We start from the raw sequence: 10362 nt of genomic DNA on the forward strand, positions 1-10362 counted from the left end.
AATTCAGCAATGTCGCCCACTCAATTCAGCAATGTCGCACACTCAATTCAGCAATGTCGCACACTCAATTCAGCAATGTCGCACACTCAATTCAGCAATGTCGCACACTCAATTCAGCAATGTCACCCACTCAATTCAGCAATGTCACCCACTCAATTCAGCAATGTCACCCACTCAATTCAGCAATGTCACCCACTCAATTCAGCAATGTCACCCACTCAATTCAGCAATGTCACCCACTCAATTCAGCAATGTCACCCACTCAATTCAGCAATGTCGCACACTCAATTCAGCAATGTCGCCCACTCAATTCAGCAATGTCGCCCACTCAATTCAGCAATGTCGCCCACTCAATTCAGCAATGTCACCCACTCAATTCAGCAATGTCGCCCACTCAATTCAGCAATGTCGCCCACTCAATTCAGCAATGTCGCCCACTCAATTCAGCAATGTCGCCCACTCAATTCAGCAATGTCGCCCACTCAATTCAGCAATGTCGCACACTCAATTCAGCAATGTCGCCCACTCAATTCAGCAATGTCGCACACTCAATTCAGCAATGTCGCCCACTCAATTCAGCAATGTCGCCCACTCAATTCAGCAATGTCGCCCACTCAATTCAGCAATGTCGCCCACTCAATTCAGCAATGTCGCCCACTCAATTCAGCAATGTCGCCCACTCAATTCAGCAATGTCGCCCACTCAATTCAGCAATGTCGCACACTCAATTCAGCAATGTCGCCCACTCAATTCAGCAATGTCGCCCACTCAATTCAGCAATGTCACCCACTCAATTCAGCAATGTCACCCACTCAATTCAGCAATGTCGCCCACTCAATTCAGCAATGTCGCACACTCAATTCAGCAATGTCGCACACTCAATTCAGCAATGTCGCACACTCAATTCAGCAATGTCGCCCACTCAATTCAGCAATGTCGCACACTCAATTCAGCAATGTCACCCACTCAATTCAGCAATGTCGCACACTCAATTCAGCAATGTCACCCACTCAATTCAGCAATGTCACCCACTCAATTCAGCAATGTCGCACACTCAATTCAGCAATGTCACCCACTCAATTCAGCAATGTCGCACACTCAATTCAGCAATGTCGCACACTCAATTCAGCAATGTCACCCACTCAATTCAGCAATGTCACCCACTCAATTCAGCAATGTCACCCACTCAATTCAGCAATGTCGCACACTCCAACAAAGGACTACCATAGAAACACAAAGAACAAGAACAACACGCTAAGCGCACACCGGAGGAACCACAGGTGTCGGAATACAATGGGAGCATTATACGACGCAAGATGGAACCGCGGACGAGGAGATCGGGTTCAGAAGACAATCATGCACACGGCAAACCTATTACGGCCACACAAAAGAGCAGGGTTAGCTCCCCAGCATGGACCGGACCAGGTTCAAATTAGAGACAAAACCAGAGAGCAGCCGGATCCAAAAGAGAAAGCCCAGGGTCAGCTATAATGAGAGCTGAATGTGAGCATCCAACCGGTCCTGTTTAATGGGGTTCATCCCCGCAAGGTCTGTGTCCTGCCTCTGGTGTGTGTACACATTTGGTTGTGGGTCAGGGGGCTGCAAGGGATCCGTGACCCCGAAATGACCTCTGGGAGTCAGAGGGGACCCCCACTGGCAGGACAGGGCTCTCTTTATACTTTAATCTGGTAGTACAGAGGATCAATATGGCTACCATCGGCGCTGGTGATTGTGTGAGCAGGAGTTAGCGTTCCAGACATTTTCGGCTGCTCACCAGGTGGCTGGCGCACGGACACAAAGCCAGCATCCCTCTGCCACCCCGGTCACAATGACCTCTGGGACGGTGGCACACCACCGGCTAACCTACTTAACATTCATTAGTGTCAAAGAGGTGAACAGATGCTCAGGTCTTACAGCTCTTCTCTCTCATGTTCTCACCGTGGGACTCATTGAACATAGTTTGACGTGTTTTTCATTTGGGATATGGGAGAGGTCCGGCTTCAGTCCATTCTGCTGTTGATTAAGAGGAGGGCTCGGTGGCCAGACTCACCCTGTCCTGGTGGAGTGCTGAGCAGGAGCCATGATGCCAGGTGGTGATGTTGACTGGACGTCTGGGCCGGGCCAGGAGCCTGGTAGGATGGTTATTCTGGTGCTGCTGTTCTCTGTCCAGTCTGTTCCCCCAGCAAGGCTCTGGCCCTCGCCCGTTCTCAATGACCCACATGTCCCCTGAACTAATCTCTCCGACCTCTCTATTAAACTGTACATTACATTCCCTCTCTGTCGCCCCACTGAGTGAGAGGACAATGTGACATCTACAAGTCAATTCATATGTCTCATACTACAAAATATGCTCTTTCTCCATGATGTTGATATAGCTACCTCACTCTTGCAGTGACTGAATAGACATGGGGAGGAAGAGAATGAAATACCTTCCTGTGGGGGACTGAAACTGTGTTTTCATACGTGGATTATTGCTGTTCATAATGAACACCTTGTTAAACCAGTCTAAGTCTCTGGTGCATGATATTCCCTAAGTAAAAACAGATGAATGTAATACAATACTAACGAACGCAGAGTTCCTTTTCGTCATAACTTTGAGGCACATTTACACACAAAAACACCTTTCATGTTCTCTTATATGTCCTTCACATTTGGGTCAGGCGGGCCCGTGATCCTCCAAAGCCATGAATGAAGATCGCCCCAAACCAAACCACACACACACAGAGGCCAGACCAGAAAATACAAACAGCTGGACAGAGGGTTTTCAGCCCAAATACAGAGAATAGTCATGGATCACGTTCTGGGCTGCTATAACGCTAGAGCATAAGTCTCCTAGCCATAATTACATTACAGGGGATATATCAATTATATCCCCTGAATATATCAATTCCCCAAATCAGACCTCATTAGTGTGAATGTGTACATGTGTGTGTGCCTGTGTTCGTTCTAAACAGAGACCTATCAATCAAAGGTTATTCTCTAGAGTGTGTCCGTCTTCAGTTGGATGTTTTTTAACTTAGAATTTGTTTTGAGGGGACATTTTGTAAAAAATAAAAGACAGTAGTGACATATTAACAAAACCCAAACCAGAGAGTAACGGTAACCGTTGTCCCCAGTGACAAGAGGCAACACCGTAACACACACTGACACACACAAGCTTTCTTTAAGGTTGTTTGATATCTTTGACAGCCTGTCTGAATTGTATGTCTAGTAGAAGCTTTCCAAGCTGATGAAAAGCTGAAAAATGTAACAAGTTCTTGTAAAGCTGTTTTCCTTTACAGTCCATTAACTTTGTAAAAGTTTACATATTAGACAAAAGTCTTTTCCCATATGAACTCAATAAGGAAATGAGTTGTTTCGGACAGACTAAAGCTTCATGGGTGTATCTCAGCTCCTGACCCTGCCTATACAGGTCCCTTCCTAAAGCACACTCTCCCCTTGGCTCCCTCCGTTCTGCCCAACAGGGGTCTCTGCAATGCACCTTGGGTAATCCAGATGTCACAATGCCAGTTGCTAAGACACTGCTTGGAAATGCATTGTAAAGGGAAGCACAGCCTGGGATAAGTCACTGGCAGTCTGTTTCGTGTTGTCTCAACACTTTTTTACGATAATGAGTCATTTTCTTTGATATAGCTTATATCATTATTATAGTTATATTACCCTTATATTATGCTTGTCTGAATGCCCCGAATTGAACTACAGTATTTTCTTCTAAATGACACCACAACTGATCTGACGTCAGATCCATACCAAGATTGATACTCCATTGCAATCCACAGGTTAAGTGTTGAACTAATGGGGTAACACTTCATTTTGACGGTCTGCCTGTATACTGGATGAACCATTACAACCCTATACCTGCTGTTACAGCATTATTACCACTTTGTCATGTACTGTTCTGTTCCTAAACCCCTTATTAAAAGAACCTGAAAGCATATAGAAATGCTAAACAACACGCCTTATGAATTGACTTAATGCAATGGTTTAAAACAAATGAGGTAATTAAGCAATAAGGCCCGAGGGTTGTGGTATATGGTCAATATACCACGGCTAAGGATACAGACCTTAGCCGTGGTATATTGGCCATATATCACAAACCCAAGAGGTGCCTTATTGCTATTATAAACTGGTTACCAACGTAATAAGAGCAGCAGAAATAACTGTTTTGTCATACCCGTGGTATACGGTCTGATATACCACGGCTGTCAGCCAATCAGCCTTCAGGGCTCGAACCACCCAGTTTATAATAATGTTTATAACCTGTTTAGAAACAGATGTCAAATAAAGAGTTGCTAAGGCAATAGCATCCCCAGCACATTCACTCACAAAACATTACACGCGCAAACACACAAAGCTGACAAAGCCCAATAAAAATACCAAATACTGTTCTAAGGGAGAGAGACCTGCCCACTCTGTGCTGCCCATTGTTGGCAGCAGGGCTGTGAATCAAAGGGGGGCTATGACCTGGGCTGGGTCTGCCCAGCAGGACTGAGGGGAACCCTGCTACCCGGGCTCACTCCAACCCCTGGTCCCCGCTCAGCCTGGGGCACCACACCGGGCCCCCCCTCCGGTACCAACCTTTTTTCCCTCATCTCATCAATCTGTCAGCTTAGCCCTGTGACGCACTGCACAATATGGTCCCCATATTCCTCCATTAGTGCCCTCTCTCTCAATATGGCCCCAGCATTTCTATATTAATGACCTCTCTCCCACTGGGCAAGGCCCCTGTTCTGCCTAGTAACAACCAACAATACAATCCACAGCCATGCACATCCTCCTCATAGACTGGGTCACTATTCACTAGAGTCTATATTCATCAATACACAAAGCTGCATGCAATAACACCCATAATGTTCTGGGTCAAAATGACATCTTCAAAAACTATTCTGTGAGTGTCCCTATCAAGGAAACAGCTGGTGCATGCACGTGCAAAACTGGCACACTGGCACAAAGTAGGCCTATAAGAAAGAGTGGTATTCAAGAAACCCAAAATGCTGGTCAACAGGCCCTCACCTATTCAGTACAAGTTGGACACATGTGTATGGGGGTAACAATCAGGGAGAGAGGGAGATAAAAAGAGAGAAAAGAGAAGAGAGAGAGAGCGTGTCTCTCTTTGGAGAACCATGCCACTCGATTGGACTCACTTTAGAAACAGACTATTCAATTCATTTCCAAGTAAGAAAAGGAGACTCCAAATTATACATGGAATCTCTTCAATGGTGATTCTCTTAAATAGCTAAAAGGGGGTAGGCTGAGGACTGTATAAATTTGACATATACAAGGTAGCAGGGCATAGTGATTGTTGCTTCCCCCAAAAACTTTTTTTTCTTTCAGAAAACCCTTTCCTTGCTGAATAGGCACCTATTAGTGACTCCATTTTAGGCACAGGGCTCTTCAATGGCTCCTCACTGTGCGTCTTTATCATAGTCAGGCCCTGAATGCAGGCAGCCCCCCCCCTCCTCCACCCCGAGCCCAGCTCCTCAGACTGTATAGATAGGTGCTGGAGGTGTGGTGGTGGCCGAGGTGGAGCGAGGTGGGGGTGAAGTGGGGTGGGATGAGGTGGAGAGGTGGGGGTGAAGTGGGGTGTGTTGGGGTACTCTCGCACCCTGAGCTCCAGGTGTGGTGGGTTAAGCACAGCGCTCTGAAGCCACTAAAGAGGACTCCATTGTACAGGCGCACACTTTCTTCGCCAGCGTTCTACATGCAGTAGCTGATCTCCATAATGCCCCCCCCCCCCGCCGCCGCCGCCTCAAAACAAGTCAGGCCTCCGGCGAATCGCTGCACACCACCTTCAAGCCCCTGTATTGTTGCTGGATTATTCTGGAGTTGGACGAAAGAAAGAGAGGAAGGGAGAGGGATGTCTGTACTTTATCTCCAGGGGAGACGGAGAGTAACGAATGAGCTTCGTTAGAGAAGTGAGTTACTGCGCCGAGGGCCCCACAAACACCTGCAAGGGGACAGGCACGCGCAGAGGCCAGGGCAAGGAGGTCCCATTGTTTATCTAACTGTGCTACCGGCCCTCTTCCAAAACTTCAGTATACCCCAACCTCATGTCAATCCCTCAATGTATTGTAGCCCCCACAACAATACTGTAATATTCTACTGTCCATCACAATCCCTATCCACCCTTCAGTCCTCTAAAAATACAGTCCAGGACTAGTCCATCAGAATGTCCCCTGGGCCAAGATACCAACATTCTTTGAAAGGTTTAATAATTGTTACTGTTTGTGTATGTGTGTGTGCCTGTGTGTACATGCATCTGTGTAAAAATCAGCTTTTCAAGAGGGGAGTTATGGAGTTTATCCTGATGTGTGTGTGTGTGTGTGTGTGTGGTTGAGAATACAGAGAGTGAAGTTGAGAGAGAGAGGCTGTATGATGAATATGGGGGCATTGTTCAGCCATGCTTACCTCCACGGGCAACCATCTGCTCCCTGTCAATGCGTCACCTGCTCGTCTGGGCCGTCTCCACGGAAACCGGGGGAGGGGGATTAGGAGAGGTTATGCCTTTGAAGGGAGGGGCCACAGCGACAGGCGAAGAGGAGGAGGTTGCCCGGGGAGACCAGAGGAAGGGTTTCTCAGAGAATGGTGTCCTCTGGTGGAGGAAACTGTATGTCAGCACATCACAATGTTGAATACAGGTCGAAAAGTGTTCCTGGGCAGATCATGTGGTCAGGAAAAACTCTTGGCCCTATAAATAACCTCTGAGCTATTCTTGTGGAATGCTAATGCCAAAATGTAAACTCGCCGAGGTTTGTGTGGAGCTCATTTTAAGGCTTTCATTGACGTCATGCAACAGCCAGGAAAGCTGACCAATGTAGTGAACGTGACTGTAGTGGCTGATTAGCTGCTGTGAAGTGATGTCCTGTCTGTGTGGGCAGCACAGTGAGACTGGTATATTGTGTGACAGAGAGCAGGAGGATGTCGGTCCATCACAGGGATCTAATTAAGGCACACAGGTACAAACGCTGTGCAGTCTGCCTATGATCACCACCATGTAAACACAGGCTTCAGCGCCGCTTGAAAGGCGTGTGTGGGAGTTCACAATGGACCTGATGAATGCATCAGCCAGCGGCTGGAGGCAGGAAGTATTGAAACCGTCAATGAACACAGGAGCAAACAACACTGGGCTTTAAGTTGGACTCTGTCACCCCATCAGCTTCACTGGTAAGTTACCACGCATTAAGTTACATTAATAGGTTCTCTCATTAACTTGGAATGAAATAACATGCTATTTAGCAGATGATGAACAATGAACGAACCAAAGAAACTCAGTCTCCTGGCTGGGTCGTTCACCCACTCAGACAGACAAACTTCGAGACAAACAAACATGGGTGACCATTATACTTTCATGTCTCTGGTGATTTCATGGAGCTCAGATTGGAGGGATATTTCTGTAAATAATACTATGTATATAAAAGGTAGAGATAGGATGGGTGGTGATACTGAGAGTTGTGTAGAACAAAGGGTCTGGGGGAGTGAGAGAGGGGGGTCTGGCTTCACAGTGCACACAGTCACTGCTGAGGAGGAGCAGCCTGCCACACATGGACTCTCACCTGGAGCCGTTCTCCTCAGACCCACAGAGAGAGAGAGGAACACAGCCCTGGGGGACAGGAGAAAGTCTGAGTGACAGGTGAAAGTGACCAAGTCATGGGGAGGAAACACTTATTGTGTTTGGTCAAGAGGGCAGAGAGCCGGAGCAGAGAGATAGGGCCTGCTCAGCCGCCCGCGTCCCTCCTAAAGACGAGATCGTCAGCCAGCCTCCACACCCAGGGGCCTTTAATGGACTGAGGGGTCGGTTTAACTCACTCTCTTTACCCCATCGTTTAACCCCCCCCCCCACACACACACACCCTTGGGTCACCAACTGCCAGGTTAGAGACATAACCAAACCCCTCTCCACCAGTACCCTTTTATGTTGTGGAAACAAACCCTAAGGCTAAAACGTATCTCATCAGTTAGGCCAGTTCCATTTGAGGTCAGTTCTACTTGGACTGGTGACAGACAGACTTCCTCTTTCAGTCTAAATAAAAATCTACACTTTTGAGATTATATCTGCCTCTCTTCCTGTGACTCCAACAACTTTCGATGGTATCATGGTAGTTTCCTAATACAAACACTGCACTACCCCTAAAACTGACATTTCAGAATCAGATATTATATGAAGTCAGAGAGACAACTGAATGGTGTCCAGAAAAACCTGCATAAGTCCACCAAACACTTCAACCCAGATTCTACAGTAAAGTAGACCACGGTCTCCCATCACATGGAGTAGTTATTACTCTCTATCCACCGTTCTCCCAATGGGCCTACCGACATTGGGCCTGCATCCTCTCTGTGCTGGCCTGGGTGAGATGTGCTGTGATCCTGGGAGAGTTGCTGTCAGGGCCACGTGTAGCAGGGAGGTGGCCGGGGGTGACTTTCCTGGGTGTAAAATTCAATTATGCAGCGGGTGAGCGTGTCTGAGCGTGTCTGTTGAGACGCGGTGGGCGCACGGCTGCCTGTTCCCAGCGTGCGGCGAGGGGGTTAAGTGCCACAGAAAGAGCTCCATTATCCGAGTGAGAACAGCCCATGTGGCTGGCCACACAGCCCCCATTCCCCTTTCACTCTCTTTACAACAGCCCTGCTGAAAGCCTCAAAGTTTAATTCTTTATCCCCCCCTCCCCCCTTCAATCTCTCTCCCTCTCTCTCACTCAGTTCAAAAAGAGTTTTGCACAATGCCAGTGGAAACCCAGAGTAGATTCTTCAGCACCCCTGTGGACACTGGGCTGGGGCTGGGAGACAGTGCACATGTGGGCCCGATTCACAGGACTGCCGTCAATCAGGCCATAAATCAACGGCATCTCTCGTGAAGACACAATTAAGCCTCACAACTCTATAATGCCCCCCCTGTCATCTGTCTTGTCCCAACCCAGCTTCCTAGTCTAGTCTCTACAATCACACAGACTCTGCAGTTATTCAGACGAACACCACAACAACATAATTGAATCCGAGGTCTGTGTTGCATAATGATAGTGCAGAGAATGACTCACAAAAGGTCTAAGAAACTCACAACAGCTGGAATACATGTGGGAAACATTCAGGGAATGGGTCCTGAGACAGGCTAAATGCTCATTCCTCACTATTTTTCACATGAAGCATCCAAATGACAAAATGCCCCAGAACACATTTGACCCAAGGAGTACTTAGTGAGAACAGATGCTCTGTGTGAGACAGAGAGAAGAGGACTGAGGCTCTTTGGAACAGGCCGTTGTCCGCACACACTTGGCCACTTCACATGAAGAACGAGCAATTGTCTCCATCACCGTTAATGACGCAGTGAGTCCCCGATCTGATGTACAGTGTGAAGAACACATTGAGGAAGCGGACAGGCACATTAATGAGGTTTAATGACACCGTTATTACAGCATTGACTATCTGTGCAGCTATGCAATGGAATCCAACAGCAGTCATTGGTATAGGAGACAAGTGTGTAGTCACTGATATACAGTGAGATGACATATGTGCAGTCTGAAGAAATGAATGCTCTTATACAGGAGGTCAAGTAGAGGTCAGACCCTCTCCTTGCATACATTTATCATCGTGTCACTATCCATAATGACCATGAGTGGGTTGGGTGTGTTCTCATTGTTAATACCACATTGTTGAATTGTGAGGAGTAGGCCTATTCTATCAAATGCTTGTTTGTGGTCTCTTTTAACAAGGAGAGGTAGATAGGCCTACCTTCTTTGTTGTAGAGAATTCTGGGTATATTATTGATAGGCCTACCTTCATTGTTGTAGAGGAGAATTCTGGGTATATTATTAATAGGCCTACCTTCAATGTTGTAGAGGAGAATTCTGGGTATATTATTGATAGGCCCACCTTCATTGTTGTAGAGGAGAATTCTGGGTATATTATTAATAGGCCTACCTTCATTGTTGTAGAGGAGCCTAATTGTTGTATGGGTATATTATTGATAGGCCTACCTTCATTGTTGTAGAGGAGAATTCTGGGTATATTATTGATAGGCCTATCTTCAATGTTGTAGAGGAGAATTCTGGGTATATTATTGATAGGCCTACCTTCATTGTTGTAGAGGAGAATTCTGGGTATATTATTAATAGGCCTACCTTCATTGTTGTAGAGGAGAATTCTGGGTATATTATTGATAGGCCTACCTTCAATGTTGTAGAGGAGAATTCTGGGTATATTATTGATAGGCCTACCTTCATTGTCGTAGAGGAGAATTCTGGGTATATTATTGATAGGCCTACCTTCATTGTTGTAGAGGAGAATTCTGGGTATATTATTGATAGGCCTACCTTCATTGTTGTAGAGGAGAATTCTGGGTATATTATTGATAGGCCTACCTTCATTGTTGTA

Source organism: Oncorhynchus clarkii, chromosome 21, assembly GCF_045791955.1.
Source record: "Oncorhynchus clarkii lewisi isolate Uvic-CL-2024 chromosome 21, UVic_Ocla_1.0, whole genome shotgun sequence".
NCBI lineage: Eukaryota > Metazoa > Chordata > Actinopteri > Salmoniformes > Salmonidae > Oncorhynchus > Oncorhynchus clarkii.